General features: G+C 38.6%; 2 pseudogenes; both read left to right on the top strand.

The window, feature by feature from the left end:
- The first annotated feature begins 248 nt into the window (after positions 1 to 248).
- LOC143641079 (ribonuclease H1 pseudogene) lies at positions 249 to 994 on the top strand (annotated as a pseudogene).
- A 6,386-nt stretch (positions 995 to 7,380) lies between these two features.
- On the top strand, positions 7,381 to 8,595 carry LOC143641100 (unconventional prefoldin RPB5 interactor pseudogene; annotated as a pseudogene).
- Positions 8,596 to 13,870: the final 5,275 nt, after the last annotated feature.

Here is a 13,870-nt window from a genome sequence, read left to right as displayed (position 1 = left end):
CAGAGCTCTACTTCTGAATTTTAAATAATAATAATTTCAACAAAAGTTGCATGAAAACCAAGATATTGACTGGCTTAAATATTAAATATTGTTTTTATTTCAAAATCATAAACTTAAGACAAAAAATATTAATTATTTTTCTGCAGACATACTTCTGAGCTTTTCATTTCTGATTTCACATAATCATTAATATGAACCATTCCTGAGCTCGTGGGGTATGGAGCCAGGAGAGCGATGTGGCTGTGGGCATGGACCTGAGCAATGTAGGGCCTGCTGCCTCTGGCAGGCCTAGTAGCTCTGGTCACACTGCGTGGCTGGGCTGCTGTGGGCTAGGAATTTTCTACACCATGCACAGGAGCCACAGGACCGGTGTCTTCCCCACCTAAGCAAAAAAAATACAGATGTCCAGGAGTCACAGGTGAAAGTCAGCAAGAATCTCAGAGAGCCCTTGGATGACCATGAAGAAGAGGTCTCAGAGCTGAGAATGACTTATGTGTGAAAGAATCTAGAGCTAGACCCTGTCCTTAGCAAGGATACATTTTCTTATATGGGAGACTCTGTAGTTGTCTACACTGATGACTGCTGCTCCAGTAATGGGCAAAGGAGGGCACGAGCAGCAATTGGTGTCTACTGGGGTCCAGGCCCCCCTTTAAACATAGGCATTAGACTCCCTGGATGACAGAAAAACAAAAGAGCAGAAATCCATGCAGCCTACAAAGCCATGGAACAAGCAAGGCTCAGAACATCAGTAAATTGGCTCTATATATGGACAGTATGTTCACTATAAATGGAATTACTAACTGGGTCCAAGGCTGGAAGAAGAACAGGTGGAATAGGAGTACAAGGAAGAAGGTGATCAACAAAGAGGACTTTGTGCAGCTGGAGGAGCTCACCCATAGCAGGGATATTCAGTAGATGCATGTTCCTGGGATTTGTGGGCAATGAAGAGGTCGATCAGCTGGCCAGAGAAGGGGCTTGGTAGTCTCAAGACTGAGTGGAGTCCCTTGGGTGCTCTGAAGAAGACAAGCGTTGGCTTTTGTTGCTGTCATTTCCTGGGTAGGTATCAAGACCTTGCAGCAGGAGTGGCTGCTGGAGGCAGAGCTGAGCAAGGAGGCACTGTGTCCTATGACGTCTTGGTAAAAAGCACTCCAGGAAGTGTAAGGAAGTGGATGTCTTTGATTTCTGGTGATTCTGAGATCCACTGCTTACTGGGCTTAGTATATTTTCATATGTTTTATTGCAGTTTGGTCCAAAGTGCTTGGGCATTGTTTTTATAAGAAATCAATAAAACATTGGTTAAAAGATGCAGGCAGGAAATCAAGAATTTTGGAAGAGTTGGTTGACCTTCTGATTCTCAAGGTGGAGTCACCTGCCCTTGTAGCCACTCTGGGCATGTGGCTCACAGGAAGAACTTCAGGTGCCTGATGCTGTGTACACAGAAGACCATGGCTATGGAAGAATGGCCTCAACTCTTTCAAAATGTGTGTATGTGTAAAGGCAGTAGACAGTTGCACTATACCGAAAGACTGAATGCTATAGTGTTAAAGGATATGAAGGTTGTGTATTAACATGTTTTTGAATAAAAAAGTGAAATATATACCACTTGCACAGAAAGGTTACACTTTGGAATCCTGTGCACTCTGTCATTTGAATACATACTTACTTTCTCACTGTCTCTGATGCTCACTAACTTGGATTTCTGAGAGCCTCAGGAAAGGAAGTCAGGGTTATTTAGCTCTAGCCTATGTAAAACCTTATTGTTTTCCTTTTTTCTAGCTTTACTTTATTTATTTATATGTGGTGCTGAGGGTCGAACCCACTGAAATGACAGAATTTAGGTTTAGGCTGTCAATATGCTTCCACCTACTGCAACCACCGCCTAAAATGAACCCCTTCTCCCTTTTATGTGAATTGTACTTGGGGTCCTATAAATATTGGTTCTAGAAACTGTAATCTCTAATAAGGAATCCAGCTCTAAATCAAAGAAATTTCAAATAATGATTATAAGATATTGCTAGTTACATTATTGTGAAGTTTGAATAGCCATTAATAATTTTTTAATGTTTTGGTGTAAATTATTGACACATAATAATGAGCTTCATTTTCACATATTCACAAATGCACACAACAATTTTCTCCATTTCAATCATTAGTACTTCCTCCCTGATTCCTCCTGATTCCCTTCCTCTACTTGTCTTTAATAATTAATTTTTTCTTGTTTTAATAAAATATATCTTCCTTAAAATATTGTTTTATAAATTTTATGGCATTAAAATATCCAGAGCACAGTTACTAACCCCCTAAAACACAAATCAAATTAGAAGAGAGTAGAAAAAAACAAAATTCATTTTCAAAATTTGTGCTGTTAGCAAACTGTTTTTTATGGTATGACTACCCTAAACAGTGATCATCATGGGCTGCTAAAATATGTGACACTACTGGGACAGGATTAGCACCTTAGAGCTGCTACAGACAAAAAAAATGTGTACACAGTTAGTGAAAAATTCCTTGAGTTCAAAGAGGTTGTGACCTTATTTCCCTTCCCCATCGTGTCATGACACTACTTCACATCATCTTACAAGGACATAAATTTTTGCCTACAAGTACTACCCAGTGATGTAATACTACCCCTTTAAGAGACTATCAAAATCCAGAGCTAGAAAAGTGGACTCAAATTATATAAGAGAATAGATAACCTAAGTTCACCTACCTATCCACTGTACCTAACTATCAAGGACATAGACGCAGTCACTCATTTAATTTCCTGTTTCACATTCTCAATAAATCATCTGTGACTTCAAAGAGTAGACTGAGGTCACATTCTCATGAGGCTTCATAAAGGTGACTCCAGTGTCCCTCAGGCACACTTTTTATTTCACCCATCCTTAAGTTAAAAGAAGCATGATCCTTCATGGCCCACAACTTCTTGGGATGGGTCTTCAGTTAATCCATTCTTGATTGGTGAGTGATTTTCCTTCTGCTCATAGTACACACCTGGACCCATCTTTCCAATCAAGTCCAGGTTCTCACCTTTAAGTGATAGGAGGACATTTTCTTTGATTGCTTTCTAATCACACAAATCACTCCTTCCTCCCAGTTATACCCCTCCCCACACTCAGTTGCATCCATTACACTTTCTGTCCATGATCTTGCAATTCTCAATCATCTTATTTTCCTTTTCAGACATATTCTCTAATTCACTAATTTTAATACCTCCAGTCTAACTCCTCCACCAGGCCTTTTAGACCTCCAACTTTAATTCCATTAATCCTCAAAACATCATTCCATTAACTTTCCCATGAACCCCCCAATCACTATATCCATAAATAAGGGTGGCCTCTGACTTTCACACAAATAACATTTTCCCCTTGCCAAGAACATGCTTATCTTTCCTGCCAATAAAAACATGCCTTCAGGAGTCACATCAGGTCACACTTTTATAAATGATTTCCCTTTCTTCCCATTTCATCCTAGATAAGTATTCTGTCAGAACTCCATCTCATACCTATTACTCTCTGTATGTTTAGTTAAAGAACTTATGGGTCAAAGACTAAATACTCATATTTTAAATCTTTCTCAGTAACTAAATGTAAAATTTGAGTGGTTATAGGTTTATCATAGAGAAATACATATTTTAGTCATTAAGTGCAGGTAGGTTTATCACATAAGATTTCATATTGTCCATCTTCTCAAAACTTCACAATCATTTTTAAGTTAATTTCCACCTAAAGCATTTCTCTAGACAAAGAGCATTATTGTAACAATAAGAATATCCTGGAACTACTGAGACATACAGAAAGGAAATAAAGAGTTTACTTGCAGAATTAGATTTAAATGACAACTTACCTTTGGTATTTAGGTATAGAGTCTATCTCCAGAGTAGAGGACACATTTGTTTCCTGACCAGAATAATAAACATACTATCTCTCTGAAGGGTAAAAATTAGGCTGCTTTGCTAGTAGCCCCTTAAGAGTAGGGAGTTTTCTAAACTCCAAATTTCTCACTTATGACACAAATCCACTGTGTACAAATATCTACAGAGTCACTCAGCACTGTCCGAATTATGGATCTCATAACAGGGGAACTGATGACAACTTGAAGCTCATATTGTTATGCCCTGAGTCATAAGTATTTTTTTCTCTGATCCAGGAGATTCCTGTCTTTCACCAGCATCTATCTTAACTGTGGCAATCTCTGTAAACTGTGACCCTTGGTAGTTCCTGACAACTTCTGAATGTTCACTAAAAGTTAGTCTTTTTAATTAGGAGATTCTAGTTTACAAAATAAAACAGAAGCTCCCACATCAATTCTATACATCTATCACACAATAACATGAACATCAAAAATAATAACTCAAAAGTTCAAGGACTTCATTATCTAATGAAGCCAAGCCAAGCTAACACAAGAAAAATCAGAGCAGTGGTTGCCTTTTAGAGAGGATGTGGGTAAAAAATAAATTCAGATTTTCCTGGGATGTGGGAAATTTTTTTTAATGTTCACAAGTGTCGTGGTTACAATGATGCCCACAATTGTCAAAATACATCAAGCTGTAAAGTTCATAACTATCTATTTCAATATATGTAAATCATATCTTCATAAGAAAGTGTTAAAATTCTAAACATATAAACACTGAACATGCTGCATCTCCTTTTAGTTTCAGATAAAAATGATTCACAGAAACAAATTATGGATCACTTTCACATAATGCTGTGGAATATATTCTGGAGTAAGATCCCTTGTACATATACCCTGATCCTTCAATTACTGGATGGAGGGTCTCAAGAAACTTCCTTAACCTTTTCACACTTGGGCTTCATAAGCTTTAACAGAAATATAAAAGAAATTCCTACCTGTGGTTTGAGGGCTAAATCAGGTAAGTAAGTAGAGTGCCTAGCACATAGAAAACATTATCTAAAAATTAATTATGATTATTACTTACTTAGAGCATAGGTATAATTATATATGCTTCAAAACAATTAGAACACTTTTGTTAATGCAAAAGAGCAATATTCTTTTAAAAATCTAGAAAGTTAAATGTGCACTCATGCACCAGTTATCTATCTGGCACATGTTCTCTGCCTCATCATATGATGCCCTCCACCATGTTACAATGTAGCAAGAAGCCCCTCACCAGATACCAAGCAAATGCCAGCACCACGTTCTTGGACTTACCAGCTTTCAGAACAAGGAACTAAATCAACCTTTAGTCATTATTAATTACCTGGTCTCAGGTATTGTTATAGCAAAAGAAAACAGACTATGATACATTACATAAAATCTGTTACTGCATCTGTAATATATTTCTCATATTTAATATAATTCCACAAAAATATTTCTTATATCATTATACCTGTATACATGTATAAAAGCTTCACATGGAATCTCATAAAATTGTATAATTTATATGTTTTTATGTATCCGATTAATAAAGAAATATTTTAAAGTATTATCTCTATTTCATATCTGTTATTATATGTCTAAAATATAAGAAATTTATTTCCTTAATTGCCATTAGTGGGATAATATTTTTAATGTAACAGAAAAAAAATAATTAAGTTAATTAAAAATATAAATTCCCAGAAAACAAATAATTTAAGAGCATGGAGAATATTCAAGCATACTGGGTTCATAATTTTAATCTGCCTCAAAAAAAAAGTTGAAGCAGAATAATAGTGACTACTGAGGGTTTAATTTCTTTGCTTAACAATTACAACACCTGTTGCACAATAGTAATATAACTTAAGAAAATGAGTTGCAGATTTTAAGTGACTGTTTCAAAAAATATTACAATTAAGGGGTATTGTTTTTATTTTAGTATTTAAGCCTTCTTTTTTCAACTTTCTTATGTATTAGAGTACAAAAACAGTACACCATTTGCTACACACAGGAAGTGAAAAGAATAGAGACAAAAATCCCTCTCAAGCTATGCTAAGAGAGTATTACCAAAAAGGTTACACGTGCTTCAGTGAGCCACTCTGTGCAGAGGGATGTTGGGGCGGGGAGGTGAGGGGATTTTAATTACAACTACATTCATTTATACCTGAAAGTAATGCATACACTCACATATGTAAATTCAATGAAGTTCACACTTCCTTTTATTTTTGCCAGTTCTAAATAGTTAATCTGAGAACTTAGCTTGTAATGCACTGCTTGACTCCTCAAACAGAAGAAACTATTTTGTACAAAAAAACCTGCTATTGAGAAAAGAATTGTAAAGAATCACTAAAAATAATTGTGAGTTATCTTTATTGTAAATCATTTTCTCCATTCCTAAGAATTTTCAGATTTGAAGTCAAGACAAATGAATTCTTTATCCAGGGCAACTCTCCTAAAACTGATGACTAAATTTTTAACCTAGAAATGTGTCAAAGTTTCTCACTTGCCATTAAGTTTCCTCAGTTCCTCAGTATAAAGTCAGGAGAGGATTTACTATGTTTCAAGGAGGGAGGATGCATTACTAACAAATGGCTAGCTTAAGGCTTTGCAGAAAACAAATCATGATACAGTTCTCCGCCCAAAGCCATGGCTTCTGCCAAACTTTTCTATCCTTGACAGAAACTCCAGGCATCTGAGACTAAGGTGGCCCAGCACCACCACCTTCTAAAGTGGCTTCAAAAGGAGGAAGAGAAACACATGGTGTAGTGTTTGGAAGAGCAGGGCACACTTAAGTTAGTGCGGGGGGTGACTAAAAGATAAATGGAGGAATATACTAAGTTGACTGATGGGAAAATGCAATATAATTAATATACTATTTCTCACTAAATGAATATAGAATTAATTATAATTTCAATAAAGAGAGAAATAATATAATTTAGAGAGAGAGAGAGAGAGAGAGAGAGAGAGAAATGAAAACATGTCCTCTAAGTGCTGTCCCCTCAAGAACAAAACGAACTACAAGGAGGATCCCAGTGACCATCTTAAGAGCCAGGATTGCAAAATAGAAAAGAACAATGCATTAAACTTTTGCAGAAAAGAAAAGCAGAGGAGAAGCGCAGAGGAGGCTCAGCCACCACGGGACATTTGGCTGGGCTCTGCCACCTAAGAGTCAGCCTTCTGCCCTGGCTGTGGGCCTGCTGCTTCGAGCCTGCGGTGGCAGCGAGACCAAGAAGCCTAGAGCCCGCAGCCCAGACGCGGCAGCGGCGAAGACAAGCATGGCCTCCTCAGCAGCGGGCACGCAGTGCATGAAGGCAAGCAGGAGGACTCTGGGCAGCAGCCGGCCAGGCCGCCTCCATAAACCGGTGCCCCATTCAAGGAGGCCCCGTCTGAAGGTCCCGTCTGACTCTGAAATGTGTCGAAGTTTATGACACACACTTCCGCCTTGGCCTTTCTGCTGTTGCGTGCCCCGGAGGTGGTGTGGCTTTGTGAGGAACAGGAAAAGATGTAAGAAAAACAATAGATGGTTTAAAAAAAGTGATGGAAAATTTTTGAATCCAGAGTTAAATTCACAGAAGATTTGCAGAAAATGAGTGATTCTGTAGGTGATGGTGTTGAAATTAAAAGTGACTTTGAGTTTAAAACCAAACAACGAATTGCTCAAAAACCTCATTCCAAACAAAAACTTCAAATATTTTTGAAGCAAATTTTGCAAATGAAGTAAAATCTGGGGATTTGCTTGCTGATAAGAAACTGTGGGCTCGACTTGAAGAACTAGAGAGGCAAGAGGAATTGCTGGGTGAACTTGATAGTAAGCCGGATACTGTGACTGCAAATGGAGAAGACCCAGCTTCTTCTGAAGTGGAGAAGGAAGATCAAAACACAAGTATGAATATGATACATCAAGAAACAAACTCTCTTACCCCCAGTAGTTATCATTAGGATGTTACACATTCAGAAAATTCAATGGACAAGTGACTAGTCAGTTGAATTCTTCAGTAAATGGTTCAAGTTTTTGTCAGAGTAATGAAGAAGATGATGAAGACAAAAGTCATGATGGTGATAATGAAAATGACCACAATGCTTCAAAGATTGGAGATAATTCTGTACCAAAAATATATTTTCCTCACACTGTTTAACCTAAGAGGGTTCAAATAAATACTGGGAAAAAATACCACTTTAAATTCAGTGAAAAGAAAGAAGAAGTCAAACATAAAGGAAAGAGCAAATCTGGAAGAGTGGTCATTCTGCTCAAGAGCTGCCTATAATTAGGACTCCTACTGACATTTACAGAGTCTTTGTTGATGTTGTGAATGGAGAATATGTTCCTTGTAAATCTATTCTGAAGTCTTGAAGCAGAGAAAATAGTGTTTTTAGTGATGTCAGTGAAAATAGTGATGCTGAATTTGATGATAGGAGGGAATTTTGAGCAGTATTAGCTGTGAAGCCAATTGCAGTGACACCAGTGAAAGCATTTTAGAAGAAGAACCACAACAAGAAAATCATCAAAATAAACTTTTGCCATTATCAGGAGCACCTGAGGCTTTTTCTGGAACTGTAATAGAAAAATAATTTTTATCCTCTTTAACACCACACCCAGTCATTGCTCATCCTGTACTACTCACCATTCTGGAACAAAAAGAAATTCTGTCAGAAGTATCAGAAGAAACTGCCAAAAGGGTTTCAAAGTTCAAAGCTGCCAAATTTCAACAGAAAAACTAGGAAATTGGAGTATACATTCTAAAACCTAGTTGTGAATTTTTAGAATGTATAAGCAAAATATGTTACATTTAGTTTGAAATAAGGTGTTTTGAATTAGTTTGGTAGCAAGCTCTCTTATTCTTATCAGTGATATTACAAAAATCAAATTAAATGTTGGAATACAGTAATATTCAGCTTGTTTTGTTAATTCTCTTACTACTAAGTTGGCCTTACAATTTTGAAGTATTTTTCAAAGAACACAGTTCGTACACATTGCTTTTTTGTTTTAAACTAAATACAAGCAGTTTTGCACCAGCTGTGATATTGTGTGTACCATATGAACCATTTAAAAAAATCTTTTAAGATATCAAATAGATTCAACAATTACTTGCTTTTGCATTTTAAAGGCACTTTAAAAAAAAACCTCCCTCCCTCATAGTTTTGTAAGCTAGGTGGCATTTTAAAAGAAAGAAAGAAAAACAAATACACAAAAACCTCTTTCCTTTGAATGTCATACTGCAATCTTTCAGACAGAAAGCTACACGTACCCCATGGGAAAGTTTCTTTGACTGGAAGAATGATATTTGTAAAGCATTTCTTTTCAATTAAAAATTTTATGAAACTTTGTCTGTAAAATGTTGCAAACTTTATAATTTAGAATTGAATATGGAAATGTCTGATTCATATGTGTATATACCACACAACAGATTCTTGAATTCTTACAATTCCATAGGAACTACTTCTCCCTCTTCTATATAATTTTCACTGGGATTACCTTTGGGAGAGAAGAAAAGTCTTTCTAGATGTTTTAAAAGATGAATGAATTAATTTTTCAAATAAAAATTTTCTTAGATTTTAATCTTTCCAACATTTGCATTCTTTAGGCCTTCTTTACGACTGCTAAATAACCAGATAACATAGTTCCTTTGTTACTTTGTAGTAAAATTCCTCAAAGAGAAATTTAGTCTAACATTGAAAATTATACTGCAAGTGTTAATAATTAGCTTGATGCATGCTAAAATGTAGCTTTTAAAAAGTATTCTGCATTAGTAATAAAATAAGCCATCAATGCCAGTTCACCTTCTATTAATGGCTAAATATTTAAGGGTTACTTATAGCTTCTTTAATGAATTCTTGCTTCACCAAGGTGAAATTATGTCCTAGAAAATTAGAAGCTATTTGTAACTAGAACAACACAACTGTAAACAGTTTTATAAATAAATATTTTAATGATAAAGGGGTTAGCTTGAATGCCCAGTAATTAATTGATAAATTAGAAAAGAGAAATGATTTTGAAAGATCACCTATAAATGTAGAAAATTTGTCCTATATTCAGTTCTGATCAGCTGTATATTTTGTAGATAAAAACAGTTTTTATTTCAGTTAACCCTGCTCCTAAACCAAATAGTATGAACCACTCACAAAGGAGCTCTCTCTTTCCTTCCCAATTTCTATTTAAGTTATCCCCACTCCTAAAGCCAAACATGTTAGAAGAAGAACCTTACACCTGTTTGGTCTTATAGCATCCAGTCTGAATTTTTTGTCTTCATTTGCCACATATTTAGTTTATAGAAATACAGAAGCTGTAGTCCATTTGTGGTTCACCCTATTCTACAGAACCCAGAATGAGACAGCAAGCTGAGTAAAAAGTGATTACTCAATTAATTTCCCTATCTCCATATTTTTTTACTTTAAAATTCCATGGCAGCAATAGTATAAAGTAAGTAGCTTTAAAAAAAAATGCATGTCTAAGTAACTAATAGTGGTATACCAGATGCCTTGGGTAACTTTGGTGCCTGAAACAGCTTAGTGGAAGACAAAAGCAGAGCTGAAGTGTACAAAAACAAACATGAAATAGAAAGTGCAGATTGGTACTACCAAGCCCTGCTGGTTCCATTGCAGTTACATGGCAGAAAAAGAGACTGAGCTCAGAAAAAGAAACTCAGAGCCACAAGTTTGTGGTATGTTTTCAAATACTTAGCAGAACTAGGACTAGGACATCATTTTTCATGCCTATCCTCCTTGGCACTTACTCAAGCACAAAATCCTACCAACTCCCATGTTGGATCTCAAATCACTGGCAATCTAATACTAAACTACCAGATTGGTGATGTTGTAAGGCAGAGCTGAGTTAACCCATCACTTCATATAAAAGTACATTAGTATTCATAAGCTGCAAATTAAATTTCTCTAAAAATAAGCTATCACTTGTTTAACACTTCACAAAATGCCTGAGAAGGAAGGGCAGTGGGGTTTATTACAGAGAGATGAAAGTGGGTGGGGTGGGGGACTGTAATAAAAATATCTTGAATGGTGTGTAGGGGGAAATTCGTGTTTTCATCAAATCATGTACAAAAGAAACAGAAAGGCCCACAAAGAAACACTGCTCTTAGGGAATAATTTCCCACTCCAAGTACTATGGAAGGACTAACTTCACGGTGGTTAGACAAGTGACCAAATCTAAACAATAATGCTTTTACAAAGAAAGTTCTTTCTGGGAAGACAGCTAAATCTTTTCACAGAAGAACATGAGAAAGCTTCAGAAACCAGGATTCTTAAGGTGTGAAGCAGGAGCCCCTCCCCTCCCAACTGCAGCCCTGGGCCTGCCCCACTTTGGGAAGTCCTGTGAAATAGAGTTGCTGATGTGTGATGGTTTTGCTGGAACCAAGCATCAGCAAGTGTCCCTACAGTGCTGGAGGTTGGGGGACACCTCCTAGCTGAAATAGCAATGCTCCTGGAGAGGTGAACAGTGCTTTTTCTCTGGGCAATTCTCAGGGTGGCAATATTATTACAGAGCTTCTAAAGGCTGAGAAGTTAGGCTAAAGAAGGGCATAAGGGTGGGGGTGGGAGGGTGGTTAGACAGGGTTTAGAGCTGGAGCACAAGGACCAAAGTTCCAGGACAGAGACATAAATATGCTGCACCACAAAACATGCCTGGCAGGCAAAGGCAGGTCTCAAAATCTCCACTGACACCTCAGCACCCTTGCTTTGGGCAACCTCTTAAGCCTGAGCGCATGAGATTTGTCCCTCTTGGACCTTCCAAAAGTTCTGTTTCCCTCTTGCTGCAGAAGTGGTAGCCTTAAAGGGTACCCATTCTCCACACCCACTGCCTCCCTCCCCGCCCACCTACACCTTGGTTTCCTCCTGGGCTCCCGCATGGCAGCCTCCTCAGAGTAATGCATCCCAGGTAAGATGCATTTGCAAAGTTCAGAGGCTGGGAGCAGGCAGCAACTTTCTGCCCAGCTAAGTGGGTCCAGGGTACCAGCATGGCCCCTGGCTGAGCTTGGGGTGTCAGGGTAGTGGAAGAGATCTATTATGTACTTCCAGAGCATCCAGCGCCTGTGCTGCTACTACAGGACCGCAGGTCCTGCCTCCTCCTCTCCACACAGCTCCAGACATAAACATAGGGCCTGGATCTTTCCCCATCCTGAACCCAGTAGGGGATCTCCACAACCCTGGCTGCAGACAGGCGCTCTTCTGGGAAAGGCGCACCCAGTCTCCTTGCCCTAATGGCCCCCACCACGCAGCCCGCCTGCCTAGCCACCCTTGGTTGCTGCCCCACAACCTGTGTTCCCCCACATTCTTCAGACAGAGAGGCGGGGAAGTGAACCCCTGGGAGCCTACTCCCCAAGTCACCTGTATTTGCATTTCTTACAAAATGTACTGCAAGTTTCCCTGTTGGAGCGCTTTAGAATCCCAGTGCATGATCACCAGGAGATTTAAAGCGGGACTCTACTCCGCTTATCCCCTGTGGGACCCAGACTCAGGGTTTGACAATGCTTTCTAAAGAGCAGGTTTAAATGACATATTATAGAGGGCCTGGACTTATCTTCTCTGCCCGGGATTCCCTTCAGGCATAAGCCCTGCTCAAGTGTTCCCAGTGGAAGGATGTGTCAGAAGCAGAGAGAGGGACTGAGTTATAATACTTGGGCACCAAGAGCTACACAGGGGAGGAAGGAGGGGACTGATGGAAGAGTGGGCCCCTGAGGGAGGGGGCCTCTCTTAACATTGGTAAAGGTGATACCGGTGGCGAATATTGTGTGAGCTAATCAGAAAATGTAGCGCAATGTCCCCGATCCTGCAGCATAAGTACAGGAGAGCTTGCCGCTTTAGCTCCTGCCAACCTTAAACTGTAGCCCTTCAATATTTGACCAAGCATTGGCAACCAAATACATTTAGGAAAAAAGAAGTTCCTCTGCCCTCCTTGTGATGGATTGTGTCACAGTTGATAATGGTCTTTGGTTCACAGACGTGGTTCCAGCTGCTGCTTGTTTATTCATGCAACACTGTCCTGATTCCTTGTATGTATCCCTGTCTTCCTGCAGTGCAGAACTGCAGATATAGCTCGATTAGCAACAGACAGGTTATTATGAGAAAAAACATAACATGATGCATATTTTGTTTACAAGTTGGGTTCCTGTTTTTATTAAGACTCTTTCCACTAAGACACTGCAGCATATGCGTTCCTCTGCTGAAAATTTTCCAAAGAAACCACATTCATTTGGGTGAAAAGCAGTCCACCCTGAGAAAAGAGATCCTTGTGGTTTAATGATAATAATTTGAAATCATTTCTCCTGAAGAGGCACACTGGTTTTACCATAGGAAAAATGATAATATTCCGGATCTTCTCCCAGTTTTGTTTTTCCCTCATGTGGTATATTTCTTTGAGACTTCTAAGTGATTGTTTTTTCTATGCCAGGGTGAATAATTTATCCCCAGTTGATCACCACATGATAATTAACAAAATGTGGGGGTGGGGAAAATCCTTTTTCAGCATGAAGCCAAACAAAAAGGCAAAGAAATCCCAACCAAGACCAACACTAATCAGAGAAAGCAGTAATACACAAAAGGTCCCCAAAGGGAAAACCATAGCCTTTAACTTAAACATTATGAGGATGGGTGGACCTACAGAAAGCAAAGCAGGATTCATCTTACTGAGAGAAGATTGCCATTGTGTAGCCTCTAGGAGAGGTGGGGTAGGAGAGTAAAGGAAAGGAAGAAAGGAAAAGGAAAAAGGAAAAAAAATAACCACCACACACACTAACACATCAATACCACCTCCAGGACTGAGTCTGACAGCTGAAGACAGAGTCTCCCTTCTCCCATGACTTGTATGTGTGTGTGTATATATAATCAATCACCAGTGCTCAGTGGGATCAGATTGAACCTGCAGTTCTCAATCACTAGGGAGAAAAGATGCAAATATAGGTGCTCTCTCCCCTGGTTAGTCTCTTAGTAGATAGAGAGCTCCACAAATACCCTTCCTCCTTCCTCTCACTCTTCCAGTTTCCATCCA

This window comes from Callospermophilus lateralis, unplaced genomic scaffold (assembly GCF_048772815.1).
Source record: "Callospermophilus lateralis isolate mCalLat2 unplaced genomic scaffold, mCalLat2.hap1 Scaffold_84, whole genome shotgun sequence".
NCBI classification, from domain to species: Eukaryota; Metazoa; Chordata; class Mammalia; order Rodentia; family Sciuridae; genus Callospermophilus; species Callospermophilus lateralis.
This window is presented reverse-complemented; position numbering and strand designations above follow the sequence as displayed.